We start from the raw sequence: 23364 nt of genomic DNA, 5'->3' as shown, positions 1-23364 counted from the left end.
ACATCAGACATATCGAATTGCATTCTGAATACTAAGAATGTCCTGATATCAAATAATTTTGATTTTTTGAAATTCGCAATGTAATACACATTTTATGACAAATCATTAAAATTGATATTTTTGATATATAACAGTCCTCGAAGTAAATTTTATAAATTTAATGATACATTCTTTAAGTATATGTAGCTGGGAGGAAAGGCCGACGATCTATTGAAAATTTTGACCTTTCGTATTGGAGTTATGGATATAACACAAAAAAAAATAGGTCTTTTTGGGAAATAAAATCCATATCTTCAATATGAAAGGTCAAAATGTTCAATTGATCGTCGGCTTTTCCTCCCAGCTACATACACTTTAAGAATATGTCATTAGATTTATCAAATTTACTTCGAGACTGTTATATATCAAAATTTGAAAAATATCAAATTTTAATAATTTGTCATAAAATTTACATTATATCGTGAATTTCACACAAAGAAAGAAAATTATTTGATATGAGAAAGACATTCTTCGTATTCAGAATGCAATTCGATATGTCTGATGTGCTCTCATTTCCCACAAAAAGTACTGTCGAAACGCTCAAAACGCTCATTCCAGATCCCTTAAGTATATGTCGTATTACATGTTTCACATTTGTACGATTTTAAATAATTCTTTATCATGTTTATAGGACATGCTCTGTTATATTTTTATATCCTCTTTTCATTCTTGAAAAGATAGATCATGCTTTTTATTTCACCCATTGGGTATTTCTTTATTAATTTGTGTTTATATGGCGATTTCAAGTGGGATAATAACTCCTGGATGACGTAAGCATAATGTTGATAGATTTAAATATCATTATAAATAGGCACTTAATAATAATGATATTGAAATAAATTGATAAATAGATAAATTAATAGATAAATAAATAAAAGATATATAAGCCTAGATAAATATATCAAATAAAAAATAAACTGGTGTCTAGATGTAATCACAGTTAACACACCAGGAAAATTATAGAATATACAACAACCTAGTTACACCTGTAGACTGCGAACAAACATGCACCTGGCCAGACCTGGCCGTAAAACAAAGTGTTCTCCCTACGGATACCCTTAAGGGTCACACAAAAAATCTACGACGAGCCAAAACAAGCAAGCTGCAAGGGATATAAATAATATGTGTTCAATTGCTCCGTATCAAGGTGACAATGGTATCTAAAGCGTTTGCCTTGATAATAATGGCCTGATAGCGGATAATTACTAGAAGAAAACAATATTATATGTCCGAAAACAACTCTAACGCAGAGTTTGTTTCAATGATATCCCAAATGCTATTGCACAAGCATTGTGGATGCTAACTTCCAGTTACAGCGATCGCGATCGAAAACGAGGCAAGTCAACATCAACAATGGCGGTCAGTCATGCTAGTGTGGTACGTTCGCTCGCACACAAATTGACACAGTTCGGTGCACTGATTTGACCCTGGATCCGAGAAATGACCCTATAACTTTGCCACTACTCGACAACTTTCTCCTCCATGTTTTCACACCCTTACCAAACATGAATGCCTATTTGGCATTCTGTAGCTATTCGCCAAGCCCTCGAGTGCTAAGGATAGAGGTACTAGATGGTCACTAGCACTCAGTAGCTAATGAATGCCTATAGAGCTGGTTCACAGGCATTCCGAATGCCTTACAAGAATGCTACCGAATGCCTATTTACTCATTAAGCCCTCAATAAAGCTCAATACTATTTACATAGGCATTCCTAAGCATTCATAACTTAGGCATTCCAAGTGGTTCTAGGATTAGGCGGTTTGCTATAGGCACTCGGTGGCATTCGGATAAGTCATAGGCATTCCACTGAAAAAAATTTCTAAGTATTAGGCATTCGGTTAAATTTTTTTTTTAAAGTAATAGGCATTCCACTGAAAAATTTCTAAGTATTAGGCATTCGGTTTAAAAATTTCTAAGTAATAGGCATTCTGTTCAATTAGGCATTCTGCTATAGCCTTGACTAGCATTCCTTAGTGGTTGACCCAAGGGTCAAACAGGTGCATGATGGGAATATATTTCTAACTGCCATTTTTGAACTGGTGTGAATGCAGAGATGATGGAATCTTTATCCTTTCATGTTTCCAGCTTTATTATAGACCTTATTTTTCCACTTTTTACATTTGGGATGTTACATGACAATGCATATTATGTGGACAACATCATACATGTATACATGTGATCCATGTAGTTATCTTTGTGTGCAATAATATGCCACAATATGGATGGTGTATGTATAAAAGGTAAGCTTAAATATGACTAGATGTAATGTAGGCAGTTTCTTGAAATATGGAAGGAGAGGCTATAGTTAGTATGTATATTGGGGCATTATTATTATTAATAATAATAGTGTACATTTATACCACGCACAAATATCCACTAAAAAGCACTCATATGGTGCAAGAAGAGCTCAAGCAAAGAGCATGAAACCTCAAACAATGAAACCAAACAACAGTGACAAATTACCGGTACATCATTATGTAGCTATAATTATTTTGTGTACGTACACTGATCCCAGAAATCAGGCTGTATTTGCAAATGAACTTCAACCTGATTTCAACCTCTGCATCTGGGCTCTGCATTGAATGTTGGTTGAAATCAGGTTGAAATTTCAACCTTGTATCAACGTTGAAATTTCAACATGATATCAACTAACTTTTAGGTTGAAGGGTTGAAATCAGGTTAGGTTGAAACTTCGATGTTGTTTCAGTATTGATACAACATCGAAATCCTAACCTGTGCAGACTAGGATATGTTACTCAATTTATCAGTTATGAATCTGATGCAATTTAGTGGATCTTGCTGATGCCCATGGCTCCGGGACATGGCTATATACTTGCTGATATATTCAAGTTCAATTTGTGCATATTCTTAATCCTTACTCTCATAGAATTCCTACAGCAACCCTATAAGATTCAAGTTCAAGTGCTATTTTGAAAAAAAAAATACGGGAAATCATATGGAAAAGTATACTGTTACATCTTTGCGTTCACTCAATTGATGTGAATACTGAATTTTAAGCTGAATTTGCAATTAAAATGCCTCTGCCTCTGTCACAATGGATAAAAAATGGGAGTATATTATGGGCTTACCATTTGCGATTTTCTGCAGTGCATTCCTATTCCTCACTTTTGTAGAATTGCTATAGCTATATTATTATTTATATCGTGGTTCAAGTGCTATTATACAGGTGGTTGGAATACCTATAAGCGGTTGGAATGCATATAGGCGGTTGGAATGCCTATAGGCGGTTGGAATGCTTCCTAGGCAATTGGAAATTTCTTTGGCGGTTGGAGTGCTTCATAGGTGGTTGGAATGCCACTAAGTGGTTCGAGGGCCTAGCTCATTTACATATTTCGCCTCTGAGGAGGGCTTATGAACCGCTTACGAACCACTTATAGCGGTTGAGGGCTTAATAAGTGGTTCGAGTGCTAACCTGTAGGCGGTTGGAATGCTTCTGAAGCGGTTGGTATGCTTCCTAGCGGTTCGAATGCTTCCTAGGCGGTTGGAATGCTTCCCAAGCGGTTCGAATGCTTCCTAGGTGGTTTAAATGCTAGGTGGTTTGAATGCCTCCTTAGTGGTTCGAATGCCTCCCTAGTGGTTCGAGTGCTTAGCTCATTTACATATTTCGCCTCTGAGGAGGGCTTATGAACCGCTTATGAACCACTATAAGCGGTTGAGGGCTTAGAAACAGGCGGTTGAGTGCTAACAACCGCCTATTAGCTCAATGTTATAGTATTGGAGGCATTCACCATTTAGGCATTCATTAGCGGTTCTTTACCATTCAATGGAATGCCTAGTGAGTGCTTAGAGAATGCTAGTTTTTTAGGTAAGGGCATTTACCCTCGAGACTTGAGAAAAATAATCTTTGAGCAATCATGAATCGTCATTTTCACTTGGGGCTGACATCGGAACATAAAAGTCTCGATGATTTACGAAGTTTCGGGGGCTTTAATCATTGTTTTCCAGAGGATGATTTAAGCACTACCCAGCACCCTACTGGGTTATTCATGCACCTAGCATAGCAGTGTGAAGAAACATGACACCACTGCTCTGCTACTGCATAGAACTATGTGGTTAAATTTGAATTTGGACAGTTATGTCAACAATAAAAACACCAGTTTTATGCCAGTCGATTTCACATATTATGTTATCTACAGAAGGTGTGAATTATCCTTTAAACACACATCACTTTCAATCTGAACTCGACCAAGTAATGACACACAAACAATTTTACAACAGCATCTTTTGCACAGAGGTCAATGGGATTTGAAAAGCAAAGTGGCAGTTGAAACTCGAGTGATAATACTTTTGCAATGCATGATGGGGCTTCCTTAAATCATCCTCTGATTGTTTTCAATGGAGGGAATTTTTGACCGTAATAGTCACATGCGGGAATGTCAGCGCATTGCACGATGGGATTACATCCACTCTGACTCTAACGTGCCAATAATGAGTTATAATTCAGGATTATTTTTGTCACAATAACCAGATAACATCTCATTTCTCTGGAAACCACAGGGCTTATATATAATCATTATATATAATCCTCTCGTTGCGTACACTGAACAAGGGCGTGGCAGTGTCTATATATGCTGATACTAAGCCCTACCTTGATATCAAACGGGTACACTCAATTTAAGATTAATGACACAGGTGCTACATGCTCATTAAGGCGAAATTAATGACATTATTTGTCCTGTAAAGATTGCCCCGTACCAGTGTTACAATGGCATTAAAAAGCTTGCCTCATCAATGGTCTGACAGTTGATAATTACATTAGCATGATAACTTTAAAGAAAACAAGCCGATTTACTCGAGGACAATTAACTCTAACGTGTCCATAATAAGCTATATTTGCCACAATAATATTTCATTCATATGACAGCCAATCATGATCGTCTCATTGCGTACACTGAACAAGGGTGTGACCAAAACAATGTCTTTGAAAGTATCAACACGTGATTCATTCATTTCAGTTAAAACACTGAATTGTATGTTACGCTCTTCATCATACTGATGGAAACATGGGCTATTTCAGATTACCTTGTATCCTTCTGTTCTTTCGTCTTACTACAATTTGCGTTGGGGAACAGATTACTATAAAGCACCGTAAGTATACATCTTTTAATATAAACATTGTCTCTTATGCGTCTGTCAGTCTGTCTCTGACTAGATATTCACACCGTCCTCTTTTCTCTCACTCTTTTTCTTCCCACTGTCACGTGCACTCTCCACCAAAACAACATGATATGAGGCACAGGCTTACAACACTTCGATATATTTGCATTGTTTTCGAATATTTTAACAAGACTCTGATGCAGAGGTCCAAGGGCCTTAACATGAGTCACATGGGCCCTTAATTTTACCGGGTTAGAAACGGCATGTCCTGTCCCTCTACGTTATGGCAAAATGTTATTTCCAATATCGTCCGACTGAGGTCATTATTAAGAAATAAAGGGTAATGCAGTATCCTTTACACGAAAATAATCTGTCCGAGGCAGTAAAAACGTAAATAATGGGTGAGGCGCAGCCGAACCCATTATTTAAACGTTATTACTGCCGAGGACACATTATTTGCGTGTAAAGGATAATGCTGCACCCTTTATTTCTATTCTATTACCACAAAATAGTGCGATTTCAAGAGAAAATATCACATTTTTTGCCCAAATCTTTCAAGTTGTTTACCTCAAGGTGGAGCGCCTACGCGTAGCCAAAGCGTAAGTGATAGCGAGTATTGCAAAACGCGAAACCAAGCGCAATGCTTTGCGTAGAATGCGTAACGACGCTAATATACTGCATCGCGCTTTGCTGTGCGCTGTGATGCGAGAAGAACATAAAGTTCGTTGCCCTGGCCACATTTTATTGCTAATTAATGGTCTTTCACGTGACGCGTTTCAACAAATCACAGTGCGCGATCTTGAATAATGGGCCGTCGGGGTAATAGAATCGGTATTATTATCCTTGGGATGTCTTGGCATGAAAGCACACCAACACAAAAAGGACTTTTAAATTGTAACATTTCCGTTCGTAATTTTCAGATCCTCGGAAACATGGCGTTACAATGTATGTAATGGTAGTGTGTCAATTTATTATTTTCACAGTAAACACTACATACGAGTGGCGTTTGGTTGGAGGTAACACCGAATTTGAAGGCCGTCTTGAGGTCCGCATAGGTAACCGACCATGGGGAGCCATAGACGGATCTTCTTGGAATGTCAGACATGCCAGAGTAGCATGTCGTATGTTTGGATTCTCCCTTCCTTTGTCACCCGTGTTGGGCAAATTCGGATATCGTACTAGTGGACCGTTTTACTACGCGTATTTTGCTTGCGGTGGTGAGGAGCAACATTTATTGGAGTGCCCTTTTGATCACAACACAGTGGGCTTCATCAGCGATTGGGAACCATTGGAATATCCCGCGGATGTTGGCCTTGTATGTTTGCCAGGTAAACCATTACAATAATCTAAAATGTTCGCGTGCACAATGTCATAGTTCTATAACCTTAATTCAGCAGCCGAGATAATAGTTTATTTCAGGCATTCTAGTTTATAAATAAATCAAAAAAGGTTTTTAAAATCTTACTTTACAAATGCTTTTAAAAGCGTGTTGGCTTGGTCAAGACGAGCACACAATGTAAAAACAAAAACATAAATTATCTTCAAAATGAAACAAAAACAAATATGATGATTGGTAGTGTAGGAGAGATCATAGTCAGTACAATAGAAACTGTTGCAATAAAAATATAAATATGCATTATGCGCCCGCATATGCGTTAATGGTGAACAGTGTGATTGATTCGCTATAGAAAACCCCATACTAAAATTAAACGAACCTTTTGAAATTTGAATTTCCTTTTGAATCTAGATTTGATTACATAAACATGACCTTTTGAAAACAAAGTGTACAATAAGACATGCAAGGAAGAAATGTTTTGTGATTTTACCACTGGGACCTCCTTTTCTAACCATCAGTAGTTACTTAATCGGAGCAGGTAGTATTTGTTGGGCTGATCTTGCTATCTGTTATTATCTAAATAAGGAAAACGGGTGATAAAGCCGAATCAACATGATTCCTTTAATAAAAGTGGTAACGGTCTGAAAAGAGTATGTATCTACCGTGTGTTATCGGTCTACAAAATCGCAAAACCGCAACGGATTCCATAGTTTTCTATGGTGAAATAAAATATGAAAAATATCTCGTGACTGGTTTTTCTATATAAACTCTATGTAAATTCAGGATGTTTTGAAAGTTGTGCGCTTGAAGTCTCAAATATGTATGGAGATTTTCAAAACTAATATTGTACTTTTGCAAGATAATTTTAAAAGGGAGTATAACTCCCAACATAGCAGTTTTCAAAGTGTGTGGTGGTGGCGGTTTTGGAGTGTGGGTTTGAAGTATGGGGTGGTAATAAATAAATAAATAAAACAACAACAACAACAACAAAGAACCACCACCAACTGATTTTTGTTCAAATTTACCGCTCAGGAAATGCCACTTATCAGATACGACAAAAGGAACACGGCGGAGCAGTGGAGATATTTAATGGTGTCGACAAATGGGGCTACATTTGCCTTTCACGTAGTTTTTACCTGCTTAGTTTCTCCGTGGCTTCTTTTCTTTGTCAAAGTCTTGGATACGTTGATGCACTTGCTATGACTCAGATAGCTGTTGATAGTAGTGCTGAAAACGTTTTTCTGACGGACCCGGATGTAAATCAGTGCGGTGATACTGATACTTTTGCGAACTATTCTTTGAATGATTGTCTTTGGTTTTCGGTGACTACACTATGTAACTGCTATAAGAACCAAGTGTTTGGAGTTTATTGCAGTGGTAAGTATTTCGCTTCAGCCGGGTATCATCTGTCTCTGTGTCCATTTGTTTACTTTGTGTTATATCATAATGCACATTTGACTGCAAGCAAGCAGGATATTTTAAAGGTACCTTAAGGGATCTGGAATGAGCGTTTTGAGCGTTTCGACAGTATTTTGGGGGGACATGAGAGCACATCAGACATATCGAATTGCATTTTGAATACCAAGAATTTCTTTCTGGTATCAAATAATTTTCATTTTTTTACATTCACGATAATACAAATTTTATGACAAATTATTAAAATTTGATATTTTTCACATTTTTGATATATAACAGTCCTCGAAGTAAATTTTATAAATCTAATGATATATTCTTAAAGTGAAGGAAAAGCTGACGATCAATTGAAAATGTTTGACCTTTTATATTGAAGATATGAATTATTTTCCCAAAAAAAAAATCCATATCTTCAATACGAAAGGTCAAAATTTTCAATTGATCGTCGGCTTTTCATCCCACCTACATACACTTTAAGAATAAATCATCAGATTTGTAAAGTTTACTTCGAGTACTGTTAAATATCAAAAATATCAATTTTTAATGATTTGCCATAAAATGTGTATTAAATTGCGAATTTCAAAAAATCAAAATTATTTCATATCAGAAGGACATTCTTCGTATTCAGAATGCAATTCGATATGCCTGATGTGCTCTAATGTCCCACAATAAATACTGTCCAAACGTTCATACCCCACCCCTTAAAGAGGAATAATCAAGCTTTAATATAAATTTTAGTGCATTTCAATCGGTGGTTTAGAACAAAAGATATGCGTCAGCAAACAAGTAGGTCACTTGAGGAGATTTATGGATTCATCATGCATTGGGACACTCAATTCCCAGAAATCTTTGCTTATTATTTTCTGAAAAGTTGTCCGATTTTTGAAGTGATTGACCAAATACGGGCCAAAATATAAATGTTTATAATCTCCACAGGTCCAATTTTGATTCCTTGCTGGATGAAGCACAACGTTTCTTTTAGACTACCGATAGAAGAAAACAAAACTTATACCCCATATGTTTTATTATTATTATTATTATTATTATTATTATTATTATTATTATTATTATTATTATTATTATTATTATTATCATTATTATTATTATTATTATTATTATTATTATTATTATTATTATTATTATAATCATTGATACACCATATGGTGACCGGTTTACTCTTTCGCGTAAATGAACATTATCTAAAGTTCGTCAGTTCCTTCCATTACATTATGAGCAGTGGCGTAGCTAGGCGAGCAAGGTAGGCACGTGACCTGGGCACCGAGTCAAAAGATTCAGCGCCGACTGGATCGATTCTGCCCTCCCCCAAGTGATGGAAAATAGTCAACATATATATAAATGTTTCAACACTTATATTTAATCATTTGAATGACCGTTTTAAGACCGAAATTCAACTTGATTAGAACCAATGTGTATTTTTTTGTACCCTTTCCTCCGGGCCCTACAACCCATATCTACACCTCTGATCAGAAGGCCTTTCTAATACGCCTAATGAATAAATTATACTGAGCCCACTTATGAGGATCAGATACACCACACATGAAGCACTCTCTATGCATGAAGCTTGTGTTTTCAGCACGGGTGTCACCAGGTTTTGGATTTGAATATAATTCTCTAATGAATGGGATTTATTTGAACTGGTTTCAGAATTCCAAGAATATTCAGGAAGATGTTTTTACTAAAATCTCTGCTTGTCTTGTGGGTGAGGCCAAAGTTCCCAAACATGTTTACTCTATTATGAGGAAATGTGCTGCACTGGTGGTTGAAAATAAATGGGTCGATTTTTTGGATATTTTGGATGAAGTGGAATGGAATGATATTCATAGTGCTAATTTTAATTGCACTATTGACACTCAGTTGAGGTCCTTTTATTTTAAATTATTTCACAGGGCAATCTGTACTAACAAATTTCTTCAATCGGTAGAGCTGATTCGCCAAACTGTTATTTTTGCAACAATATGCCTGCAACACTTGTACATTTATTTTGTGAATGTGTTAAGGTTACCCCTATTTGGGATGAATTATGCTTGTTAATCAATAGTGTGTCTGGGGAGCCTTTTGCATTTACCAATTTTGATAAAATGTTTGGTGTTACCAATTTGTCCGAACATGATAGTTGTATCAATTTTCTTTTTCTATGTTTGAAATTTTATTTGCGCTGATGTACATTTCAACAAACCCAGCCGAATTTGGTTGCTTTTTTTAATTTGGTTAAAATTAAGAGAAACACAGAATATAAAATTGCTGAAAGCAAGGGGAAGCTTAATAAGCATTTTAAGAAATGGACCCTTGATCTTGAAGCCTCTTAATTTGTTTTACCCCTCTAATATTTGTTTTTCTTTGTTATTGCGCTTTTAGGCCACAACATCATTTCACCATGTATGTTGTGTTGTGATTGTTGTTTTTGTTTGGTTTGAGTGTGTTTTTGTGTCCCCTGTTTTGTCTTGTTTGTGTTGAGGTGGGTGGGGTGGGTGGGTTTGGGTTTGTCTTCCTTCCCTGATATTTGAGATTTCACTTCTTTTTTACAACTACTGTGTACAATTAATTATATGCTGTTTTCTTATGAATAATGAATCCTCTTCATGTTTTTGTTGTTTAGTATGTCAATGCAACTATTGGGTTGATCCGTGTCTGTCATTTCCCAGCTCTTTGGCTGCCCGTGCTTCTTGCCTTATGGTGGTCCCTAACTTGATAGGGGTGTAAGGGTGGGGTCACGGGCATAGATATTTGTGTTTGCTCAAACACAGCTATGCCATCTACAATATTAGAAATCATTGTTCGAACACTTTAAAAGCCTTATTGCAAATGGCCCCCCTTCTACCACCGTACAATGTTGGCATGCCCAATATGCTCATCTTCACCATATCTTCTCCCAACATTGTTTGGTGGGGAAAGGTGAGGGGTATTACCTTATTATAATTCTTGGTTTCCAGTGACTCATATAGCATGCGCGCAATACTAAAAAGAACATGGGATTTATTAGGGTGTTCGAACACATTTTTCCGGGATTGTAGTTATAGTTGTTGATAATGATGATGTTGAGGTTATTTGTAACTAGAATAGTACTGTTGATAAAATTCTTGATGGTGAATACAATTTTTCTTCTTCTTTTTTATTTTATTTGTATATATTTTTACGTTTTCTGTGATTTGCAGATCATATACCAGATCGTCCAAACACCTATAGTTTTCGTCTAGGTCAGTCAACTGGGATTTATTCAGGCATTGTAGAAATCGATATTGACAACCAAGAATCTTGGCATACTGTGTGTATGTCGAATGCATATCAGAATGTAAGAGCAAGAATTATTATTTGTACAAGGCTTTCGACGATACAAATAAATTTACGTATTATATAGTTGCCTATGAATTACCGGCATGACGAAACAATATTTATATGCAGACTTGACATTAAGTATAGAATATAAGTGTGTTGGTAACTGGTATAAAATAAATGTTTGATAGAAAATGTGCTTTCCATGAGTTTACATTATGGTGCTTATGATTTAGTGCATTTGCTTAAAATATCGGATTTAAGGAGGCTGAATTTGAGCTTTGTGGTGGACACAATTTTGGACTTTATGCAACTTTGTGTTATTATCAAATTGATTTGGGGTTTGAGTTGATATTTCTTCCTAAATTTCGTCAGCAAAGTACCCCACTGGTGTTAAATGTTTTAAACTTACGGTAAAAACACAACTGCGCGGATTTCTGATTGTCCAGTTGTGTACAGTAAGTTTGTAACACTTGGTCCCAGGGGACTGTTTAAACTTTCTGAGTACGTACCACCTTTAAGGGCGATTTTTTCAAAATTTCCCACATTCAAAACCGGTACGCTATAAATGAATTCCCGTTCTGATCAACACTTATTGGTATTTAGGTTCAGTACATATCACCTTAAATTTTAATGACTTTGATAATATAAGAACAATGTTCAGAAATTCCGAAACTTTACCCCCGCCCCACTTAACTCAAATTAAGTCTCCTTAAATACGCCATTTTAGGTTAATTCACTACATTATGAGCACTATAATAATTATAAGCTCATGGAAAGCACATTTTCTATCAATAATTATTTCACAATATCTCCCGACACGCCCCAATAAATATTGCGGTTTATGCAGACCCCTGTCAGATTAGTCTTTGCACTTTCGTGAAGAAATATTCGATTCTTAATGTCAAGTCTGTACTATTGAATGGCTTTGAACGTGCTACAAGAATATATTGGATGATATGAACAATTAAGGCCATATTCCTATAAAAAGTAATCTTAAGTCTATCATCGGGGAAAAAAGGCAGAAAAAATATTTTTAATGTAAGTTTATAATCGACTTGGTCCCGATGGCTACTAGGTACGTTTGAAATTTTATTTACCGTATAGATAATAATATCAGTCCAAGAGAACACCAAATATGGATCAGGAGTATTACATAATAATACCCTGCTATGACAATAGCTGCACTAGGTTAATCGTATAATCTCCTTATGTGGTTAGCATGGCTGGGCCAGGAAATCCACAAGGTCAGCCAATGTATGTACATGTATTCGGTACATGTACCATATCTTTTACAATGGGTGATAAATTTCTGGTTTGTTTTATTTCAGAACGCAACATTCGATATTCTAAAGCTTGGTCCAAATCCAAGAGAAGAACCAGCTCTAGTAATTTATGTGGTTTCAAATTATATCAGACGTTGCCGTTTTGATAGAAATGGTGTTTGTTGATGTGCACAGTTTCCCATTAGATCATAACATGCTGTTGTACATCCAAGGTCAAAGGTCTTTTAATCCATATTTGGCGTTGTTCTGGGACTGAATATGACAACATTGAATGATACAAGACAAAATACAAGGCCATGACACAACGTAACATATGACGTTATTTTACATGTTAAATGGTGACGTAATCGCGTATGTTTACAAGGAAATACATTTTATTGCAGATACAAGAAATAAAGTATAGTACTAGCGATACACTGCAAAAACTGTTTCTAGAGATTATAAACACTTTTCTTGTAATGTTTTAAACAAAAATACGATTTCTAGTTCTGATGGCTTGGATTTAGCTGAATTTTATCGGCATCCAATACGTGATGTGTGGTAACTTGGTATGTGAGTTGTTTAAAAACATTTTCAAAAATTGGTGATTAGGTTTTTTAAATGTATTTTATAAGTATTTTTATGTAATTAAAAGAAAGATCGTTATTTTGATTTTATCACTTTGCGACAGCAAGCAGACGTGTACGCAGGACTTTGCCAACAAGTCATACCCGAAGGTGGCCTTGTAGACTACCATAGTATTGGAATAGATGATGAACCTAGCTGGAAGATAACTGAAGCTTCTATGAGTATATGGTTGGCAGCAACTGATCTTGGTGCTGTACCGATGACGGTTATAGAAAGAGTAGCATATTTTCGCGGATCATGTCAGCGCTACGGCTATCATGCTATACATTTGACTTGCTCAGGACGTAAGTAAACTTTGTTTCATACTGGTACATACAACGCGCATGCTCATCACAATTCAAGGTTCTAACGGACACGTGTTTTTGGAGATAATGTTGTTTTTGAAATCGTTTTCCAACTGTAACAGGATAAATACTTCGGCTAGTTTTGTACAGTATTTACTCTTATAAACACCTCACTATTATTTTGGTAAACTTAAAACGCGTATATTTCGTTTATTTCAAAAACACCAAAATATCAGTTAGAACCTTAAATTTACTTACGTTTTACTAGCTATTATCAGTGCATTTCGGTTATATTTATAAATGCGCTTTACGCACGTGACCCAGGGGCACGACATACCAAGACCAGCAAGCGTGGCCAAATCCTCTTGCATTGACTACTATATATACATAGAAAAGGATAGGAACTCTGTAGATAAATATCGTCAAATTTTTAAATTTTTAAATTTTGCTATTCAATTTAATACTTAAAAGTATTAATTGAATAGCAAAATTATTACACATGGGGGATTCCTAATTTGTAATATTTTAAAAATGACCGCGGAAAAAATATTCAACGACGGAAACGTTTACAAATTTGAAGAAAATACACAATTTTAGTGTACATTAGTCCCATGTTGTTTCGTCTTTGCATTCAAATGTATAGGAAGACAACACGCTATGTAGAAGGTCACTTCGAGGCTTACTGTCTACAGGCTGTTATGGCAGCGCGGAGGTGGTCACGTGCGTATTTATAAAAGCGCATTTATAAATATAACCGAAGTACACTGATTATACCTTACTATTACCGTTTTTCAATTCTTTCAATGGTTACATAGATGATACCAGAACTTTCTTCGTTACCATGGTTACACCAATTATTCTTCATAATAGACAAGCCGTATGCTACAGTTTTGTTATATCAATGATGCACGATTTCTGACAACACAGTTTAGATTCTTTTCACGAAGTTAGAAAATGATTTTTAGTTTTCAATATTAGATATTTCCCGTTTTGTTTTTCCTCCACAGCAATTACCGTCGGTGAATTCAAAGTACGAATACATCAATCACTCTCATGTCAGGAACGTTGTGAGATCACCGGGAATGCAACCAAATCAAGCGTTTGCCGATGTGACACAGAATGTGAATTTTTTAACGACTGTTGTATGGATTACTATTCAACGTGCAAATCACCAACCAATGAGAAGCTTTCTAACACAACAACATTTCCAGCAGAACTGTTTTCTTGTTCTAAGGTATCTGAATCTATCCCAACCACGTTTTTGATAAGCAAGTGCCCAGACGACTGGGAAAACGAGTCTATTCGTAAACATTGCGCCTACGAAGTTACATCTTTGGACATTGATCAAACTGCTTCACGACGTTGGCCGCTATATAATCGAGAAGGCTACAATTTTAGAAACCTATATTGTGGCATTTGTAACCGCCAAAGCATTCTTTTTCTTGAATTTTGGAATATGCAGAAACCGCAAGCAACAGTTGAAGAGTCAAGAACATACGATTTTGGTCCACGACGTCACAGGCGTCAGACAGGGGCCATTGATCCCATCGTCCGAGATCTTTGTGATAACGACCACAACAATGAACCACAACCACATGTATATACAGGACATCGTTTGCGCAGCTGCTTTTTGGACGTAATCGACACTTGCCCGGAAATATACGGGAATGAGTCGGTTCGAAATGCGTGTGAGTCTTATGTGGCACCGGTTTGTCACCGCGATGATTTGAATTACGGAGTTACGACACAGTGGGTGAGATATAAAAACTTCTATTGCTTAATCTGTCATGGCGCTGAGAATTTTAATGATTTCATGACATGCTCCTTTACCGAATCGTCGATTTGGATCACACCAAATGGATATTTAAGATCCGTTGTTTGGAAGTTTGTCAGTAATACATACGGTCGTAAAAGCAGGCATTGCGCAAAAGAAGAAGTATTTGATACCTACTCTGGCATTTGCCGGCCGATAGCATGCGCCCCAGGTTTCCAAAGGCACGACGGGCACTGTATACCAGACCCAGATCGTCAAAGTATCATTGAGAGTCAATTTTGTGCTCAGGAAAATACAAAGATTATTATTGGTCGAAATGCTATTGCTAAGAATACGTCAGGTTGTGCGTTTGAAATACTTGATATGGCGAATGAAGTTTATCTTAATATACAAGACAGGTATTCGTTTTATTATACTGGTGCCAGCATCTTAGAGGGACATGACGTTAGTAATGGACGCGCAAGTTATGTTCTCAATCGAATACAAGCTGCCCTTCATGATCACACAGTTGTACAAGGCCTCGTTTCCTCCTGCTCGGTAGAGAGTATGGAATTCATTCATGGGTGTCAAAAGCAATCGAACAACCACCAATGTTCAGGCAATTGGTATAATGGAGTAGCTATGGACTTTCAGAGAGTTAACAATATCACTAGTATCGCAGAGGTATATATTCACGATGATGTCTATATTATCCCAGAGTTTGTCCTGTGTGTGATAAATTTTAAATATATTCCATTTCTGCTCAAATTTGCAAGTTTCGAGGAGTGCCACGTATGTGGTTATGAAACGCCAGTTTTACAATGCCCTCTTGTGACGATTTATGAGTACGAGTACGTAATGGTACAGAGACAAAATCATACGGAAGTCTGGTATGGCGACGTTGTTCTTTTTCAAGATCAGTTTGTATATCTCCCTGATGGTCGTATCTTAATATGTGAGCCTCCACCGCAAGTCTTTGCTTATTCCGCAGGTCTTGCTATTGCAAACATAGTCGGAACAACGTCATCGTTGACAGGACTTGCGATGACATTTGGAACCCACTTAGCTCTACCAGAGCTACGTAACATTCATGGCATCAATATGATGTGTTTAACTGCTTCGTTGTTCACAGCACAGTTGTTTCCACTGATAACAGATAGCATAAGCATCCATGGTTTATTGTGCATAGCCTGCGCCGTTTTGAGTCATTTTGCTTGGCTCGCATCGTTCAGTTGGATGAGTTTGATTGCCGCAAATCTGACCTACACATTCGCATACAAGCCCCTCAAATCACGCGAAGGAGCTATGGCACCGAACCTGATACTGTCTAGATATCTTCATATCTTAGGTTGGGGAATACCTTCCGCAATTGTCGCCATATGCCTGATTCTTCACTTGGCTGAATCGGAAGGAATCTCTTTCCAATATGGCCAACAAAAAGGCGTCTGTTGGATATCAAATGCCGAAGCAAATCTGATTTTTTTCGGGATACCGGTAGCTATATCCGTGGTGCTCAACTTTATACTGTTCTCCTGGACTACAGTGGTCCTGTGGCAGACACAAAGAAATTCTGAAGTGCCTGACGAATCTAAAATTCGAGCAAACGATGGTCTACAAAATACGCTACTATTTATAAAGGTAGTATGAAAGGAAACAATAATATTCAAATTGTGTACAATATTTATTATGTTTCAGTAATAAAAAATGTGTTGAGAGTGTATGTCCATTAAGGGGGTACTACACCCACTGCATTTTTGTGTGCATTTTGTGAAGAAATGAGAAAAAAAATTGGGCAAAGTGGTATGCAAAATTGAGGGGCAAATCTTCTCGTTCTATTGGTGGCATCGGTATCAATATAGCTTTACATACAAAAGCCAAAAAGTGGTACATCACTGATTACTATTACCACATGTTCAGAGATATCAAGTGTCAATGTGTTTCCTCTCAGTTTGGACAACAGCAAGAATTCCCTCAAATACCCTGCGCTTCGAACAGGTTGGCATCTTGCTGTAGACATCCTTTAATGTTGTAGCTTTCTATGTGAAATCTTAATGTAATTATAATTAAAAAATAAAAATAAATGTAGATATTTATATAGCGCTTTATGCCGTAAACAGCCTCAAAGCGCTTTACATTTATTCCGCCGTCATTAGATTATGCCGGAACCACGTTTGCAGCCTACAACTGGCGCAGGGTTCATGAGTACAACGACTGTGACTAACGCTAACAGCTTCCCATTGCACCTGGGTGGGGTGAGGCAAGCGAGGTAAAGCGCCTTGCCCAAGGGCGCAACACGGTGGTGGGACGGGGACTCGAACCCACGTACGTCGAGCATGCTCTCAGAATATGAGTCCAAGGCCGTAACCACTGAGCCACCGTGCCCACTAAGCCACTCTCAAAACATTGCTGGTTTATAAGAGCTGCAAGTATAGCTAAAATGTCGAAGCTATCAAATGCTTTTGCATACTCAAAAATTCCCAAACACAGTAGTTGCCTGTATTCTCCATGCTTTTGGATGATCTACAATATTAGAAAAAATTGTTCGAACACTTTAAAGGCCTTATTAGAAATGGTCCCCCTTCTACCCCCGTGCATACCCAATATGCTCATCTTCACCATATCTTCTACCAACATTGATTGGTGGGGAAAGGTGAGGGGATATGCTCAAGATGAACATTGAGATAACTCTATTATAATTCTTAGTTTCCAGTGACTCATATAGCGTGCGCACTATACTAAGACGAACATGGGAATTACAGTGGGTGTTCGAACACATTTTTTCCGGGATTGTAGATCATAACATGTAGGTAAGCAGTGCTTGAGAACCGCTCTAAATTAAACAATATTTATCAGTAGTAAAATATGTTTGTTTTTCTGTTGTATGTTCGTTGGTATATTTATTTGTTTATATTAATTGTGTGGCTGTTTCTCCACCAAATGCAATAACTGACTATTTCATCCATGAAATACATACACTTTCAAACATTAATTTACCAGTTACCAGCTGAAAATTGCATACAAATTGAATATGCGCAAGCGTAATGCTTCTGGCACCTTTGAGTATAATGTTTGGTGCTTGTTTCCAGCGAACGAACAGTTGTGCGTTTTACACATTCCACACGTGGAGTTTGTTTACAATAAGTTCTAATAATGTAATAGAAGCACCGTAAAATGTATTTAAATGCAACTCCACTTTTAGATTAAAGTTGATTAGGCTCCAGCTTTCGTATTAGTTTGTACACGCTAAATCCCCTAAATATTAGTAGATTACAAACACACGCACACGCATCCATGGTTGGAATTTGTGAAAACTAACCTTCCCGTTTGGAATCCTGTACAGAAATTAACATAATCAATCTTTGGGCTGTTCCTTTTCAGATTGCTACGCTTATGGGTCTAGTTTGGATTCTTGGATTCATCGCTGCTTTTACCGATATCACTGTCATGTGGTGGATATTTGTTTTGGTATGTTCTACTCAAGGGTGCTTCATATGCATCTTCTTTACACTTAATCGTCGAGTGAGGCGCCTGTGGAGACTTAAATTCGATAACAAACCAGACCAAAATGCAATTCAACTTCGCAACATCAAGTAAACAAGTACAAGAGCGTGGTGTAGGAAAGTGTCAGGGAATCGAACTCGGGAATATTTTGGCATTACGAAAAGCTTTCTGATGCGACGTTTGGAAAACCAGACACCACCAAGGTCCTTGTGTTTCTGTGCAAAGTGCAGGTTGATGACATCACAACGTATGTATCTTCGGTCCATGGGGATTGAGTTATTTAGATTATGGGCTAATCCAGAAATTAATTGCACCCCCTAAAGATATGGGATTCCCAACAATTATAGCACGTGTTCTCAATATGAATTCCCAAGCAAAATCTTCATTTAGCAGGGGGAAGTCACAAAGATGTATCATGTTCACTAAAGAAGACGTGGGATTAAAAAAAAAATCTTTGTAAAATGTATTTATTTTTCTTGGAAAGCCTGAAATGTTTTTCCCGAAACTGAAAATTCCCCATTTTAACCTAATTTTAACGAAATTATGCTCTGGGAATCCCTGCGTCTTAAAGTAAAAAATGACATGTCTTCTTAATAGGGGGTGCAGGTAATTATTGATTGGAATAACAGCTAAAGTAGTTAAACTGCCCGCCGCATTTAACCTTTTAATTGTAATCGAATAAGTCTTTAATTAATTCTAGAACTACTATACTGAGCTATATTTTATCACATGGACTACGAAGGAGGAAGAAGGGGCGCAACCTCCTAATTTTCAATCATAAACGTCATATTTGATATCAATATACAGCTATGGGTCTCCGCTATCCAGTGATACCACAATAAGTACAAACATGCCCAAACAAACAAACAATGTATTTAATAATAAATATATCTTATAATGACACAATGTATATAATAATAAATATATCTTATAATGGCACAATGTATATACTAATAAATATATCTTATAATGGCACAATGTATGTAATAATAAATATATCTTATAATGGCACAATGTATATAATAATAAATATATCTAATAATGGCACAATGTATAACAAATATATCTTCTAATGCACAATGTATATAATAACAAATATATCTTATAATGGCACAATGTTTATGATAATAAATACATCTTATAATGGCACAATGTATATAATAATAAATACATCTTACAATGGCACAACGTATATAATAATAAATATATCTTATAATGACACAATGTATATAATAACAAATATATCTTATAATGGCACAATGTTTATGATAATAAATACATCTTATAATGGCACAATGTATATAATAATAAATATATCTTATAATGACACAATGTATATAATAATAAATATATCTTATAATGGCACAATGTATATACTAATAAATATATCCTATAATGGCACAATGTATGTAATAATAAATATATCTTATAATGGCACAATGTATATAATAATAAATATATCTAATAATGGCACAATGTATAACAAATATATCTTCTAATGCACAATGTATATAATAACAAATATATCTTATAATGGCACAATGTTTATGATAATAAATACATCTTATAATGGCACAATGTATATAATAATAAATACATCTTACAATGGCACAACGTATATACTAATAAATATATCTTATAATGGCACAATGTATATAATAACAAATATATCTTATAATGGCACAATGTTTATGATAATAAATACATCTTATAATGGCACAATGTATATAATAATAAATATATCTTATAATGACACAATGTATATAATAATAAATATATCTTATAATGGCACAATGTATATATATAAATATATCTTATAATGGTACAATATAAATAATAATAAATATATCTAATAATGGCACAATGTATAACAAATATATCTTCTAATGCACAATGTATATAATAACAAATATATCTTATAATGGCACAATGTTTATGATAATAAATACATCTTATAATGGCACAATGTATATAATAATAAATACATCTTACAATGGCACAACGTATATAATAATAAATATATCTTATAATGGCACAATGTTTATGATAATAAATACATCTTATAATGGCACAATGTATATAATAACAAATATATCTTATAATGGCACAATGTTTATGATAATAAATACATCTTATAATGGCACAATGTATATAATAATAAATATATCTTATAATGACACAATGTATATAATAATAAATATATCTTATAATGGCACAATGTATATAATAATAAATTAATCTCATAATGGCACAACGTATATAATAATAAATGTATCTTATAATGGAACTATGTATATAATAACAAATATAGCTTATAATGGCACAATGTATGTAATAATAAAAATATCTTATAATGGCACAATGTATATAATAACAAATATAACAATGTATATAATAACAAATATAGCTTATAATGGCACAACGTATATAATAACAAATATATCTTATAATGGCACAATGTATATAATAACAAATATATCTTATAATGACACAATGTATATAATAATAAATTAATCTCATAATGGCACAATGTATATAATAATAAATATATCTTATAATGGCACAATGTATATAATAACAAATATAGCTTATAATGGCATAATGTATGTAATAATAAATATATCTTATAATGGCACAATATATATAATAACAAATATAGCTTATAATGGCATAATGTATGTAATAATAAATATATCTTATAATGGCACAATATATATAATAACAAATATATCTTATAATGGTACAATGTATATAATAACAAATATATCTTATAATGGCATAATGTATGTAATAATAAATATATCTTATAATGGCACAATATATATAATAACAAATATATCTTATAATGGTACAATGTATGTAATAATAAATATATCTTATAATGGCACAATATATATAATAACAAATATATCTTATAATGGTACAATGTATATAATAATAAATATATCTTATAATGGCACAATATATATAATAACAAATATATCTTATAATGGTACAATGTATATAATAATAAATATATCTTATAATGGCACAATATATATAATAACAAATATATCTTATAATGGTACAATGTATATAATAATAAATATATCTTATAATGGCACAAGGTATATAACAATAAATATATCTTATAATGTCACAATGAATATCAAAATAAATGCATCTTATAATGGCACTATGTATAACAAATATATCTTATAATGGGACAATGTATGTAAAAACAATATATCTTATAATGGCACAATGTATATAATAACATATATATTTTATAATTGCACAATGTATATAATAATAAATATATCTTATAATGGCACACTTTATATAATAATAAATATATCTTATACTAGCATATATATGTTATACTATGTATAACAAATATATCTTACAATGGGACATGTATGTAATAACAAATATTATCGTATAATGGCACAATGTATGTAATAACAAATATTATCTTAATTGCACAATGTATATAATAATAGCACTATGTATAACAAATATATCTATCACACTGTAACTAGTCCCTACACTGATTAATTCATGAGGCTCGTACACTTGTATTTATAATAATTTTTACAAAACAATTCTCAATTTTGCAAGAGTTTTTAAATAATATTTATATAAACTTTTGATATACTGTTAAAGCACTTACACAGAACTAAATAAATATTTATGGCAGTATTATTAATGTTAAAATATAAATATAGTGAACAGTAGGTCACGACCTTGCAGCGGTTGATCAAATCAATAGCTCTACACGTTTATGACCATGGCTTAATCCTCTTAGTCAATAAAACTTATATTGTTGTGAATAAGAATTTGAATAAATCAATACTGTCAGAGATGCAGTTGATGTAGTCCAGTCAAAGTGAGTTTTGACTCACCACTAATTGCAACAGATTTTTTTTCACTCCTATGAATGTCAGAGATGTCCTCTGAACAGCATACAAAAAGTATACTAAAATATACTTGGTGGAAAGGTAGTTTTTGGCTGGAAAAGGTCATACAGGGGTCAAATTTCATAATTGCTCCAATCATTTAAAAAACTATACCGAATTATTCCTCTAGTCATAAGGATTCAGAAAAAATATAGTTTGTCATACTTGTGATGTACGGTTCTTGAGTTATAGCCGAAAAGGTCAAAGGTCAAATGTTGGGTTCAACAGAGAAAAAAACTAAAAATTGTCTGATTTAAACCAAAATGGTGTCAAATTGTTCGGCTTGCAAACATAATTCATTTAAAGAATATTTGCACTGTTTAGGTTGTTTAATTACATGCGTAGCATCGAAAACTAGGTCGGGGTCAATAGAGTTCAATGGTCAATGACCTCCTTTACCCTGCTACCTAGGTAACGAAGCATCCAAGATATGGCAAACTATTCTTATTTTGGAGTGTTTTTAAAGGACGAACACATTGAGACCATTTTTAAGGAGATCGGAGCATGTTTTCGAAGTTGACCCACGTGGAGCCCAAAATTTGACCTTTGACCTTTTTGCTTATAACTTGAGAATGGTACATCACAGATATGACAAACTATACTTTTTCTGAATCCTTAAGACTAGAGGAATGCTTTGGTATATTTTGAAATTTGACCCCTGTATGACCTTTTCCCGCCAAAAACTACTTTTCCACCAAGTATATTTTTGGTATGATGTTCAGGGGACATCTCTAAAATGCATAAAAGTGAAAAAAATTCTGTTGCAATTAGTGGTGA

The sequence above is a fragment of the Amphiura filiformis genome, chromosome 14 (assembly GCF_039555335.1).
Source record: "Amphiura filiformis chromosome 14, Afil_fr2py, whole genome shotgun sequence".
Classification (NCBI taxonomy): Eukaryota; Metazoa; Echinodermata; class Ophiuroidea; order Amphilepidida; family Amphiuridae; genus Amphiura; species Amphiura filiformis.
This window is presented reverse-complemented; position numbering follows the sequence as displayed.